This window comes from Rutilus rutilus, assembly GCF_951802725.1.
Source record: "Rutilus rutilus genome assembly, chromosome: 10".
Taxonomy (NCBI): domain Eukaryota; kingdom Metazoa; phylum Chordata; class Actinopteri; order Cypriniformes; family Leuciscidae; genus Rutilus; species Rutilus rutilus.
The window spans coordinates 232501-233777 of record NC_140215.1 but is presented as its reverse complement, the minus strand read 5'-3'; positions in this window follow the sequence as shown (position 1 = coordinate 233777).

Below are 1277 nucleotides of genomic sequence, written 5' to 3'. Positions count from 1 at the left end.
AGAGACAAAGACGAATTAATGATATTAAGAAGAGGATCTATGACCTCTGGAAGTATTTCTTTCAGTAGCTTAGTCGGTATAGGGTCTAACATACATGTTGTAGATTTAGATGATTTAACGAGTTTAGTAAATTCTTCCTCTCCTTTAGCAACGAATGAATCAAATTTTTCCTCAGGGAGACTACAATGCACTGCCTGATGCGATACTGTAGTAGACGGTTGCATAGTTATAATTTTGTCCCTGATATTATCAATCTTATAAGTGAAGAAGGTCATAAAGTCATTACTGCTGTGCTGCTTGGAAACTTCGGTGCATGAAGCTTTATTTTTCGTTAGTTTAGCCACTGTTTCAAATAAATACCTAGGATTATGTTTATTTTCTTCTAATAGGGTTGAAAAATAAGCAGATCTAGCAGCTTTTAAAGCCTCTCTGTAAGCAATCGAACTCTCTTTCCATGAAATGCGAAATACCTCTAGTTTTGTTTTCTTCCAGTTGCGCTCCATTTTTCTGGCTGCTCTCTTAAGGGCCCGAGTGTGCTCGTTGTACCACGGCGTTGGACTATTTTCTTTAATCTTCTTTAAGCGCAACGGAGCAACTGTGTCTAAAGTGCTGGAAAAGAGAGAGTTAAACGTTTCTGTTGTAATATCTAGTTCTTCTAAGCTATCTGAGATGCTGAGATGATGAAACTGATTAGGAAGATTATTAATAAAGCAATCTTTAGTAGCAGAAGTGATAGGTCTCACATATTTGAAACACGGAGTCGGCTTTGCAGCCTTGGCTAAATGCAAATTACACGAGACTAGATAATGATCTGAGATGTCATCACTCTGCTGCAGAATTTCAACGGCATCAACATCTATTCCGTGTGATAATATTAGATCTAGAGTATGATTAAGACGATGAGTAGGTCCTGACACGTGTTGTCTAACTCCAATTGAATTTACAATGTCTTTAAATGCCAATCCCAATGCATCTTTTTCATTATCGATGTGTATATTAAAATCACCAACAATTAGTACTTTATCTGCAGCCAATACTAACTCTGATAGAAAGTCCGCAAATTCTTTGATTAAGTCTGTATGGTGCCCTGGTGGCCTGTATACAGTAGCCAGCACACATCTCAAACGTGATTTATCGTTTACACTATAGATTTTTACATTAAGCACCAATGCTTCAAAAGAATTATATTTAAAACTTGATTTCTTAGTGGTTTTGAAACTATTACTATAGATTACAGCAACACCACCCCCTTTGCGTTTAAGACGAGGCTCATGTTT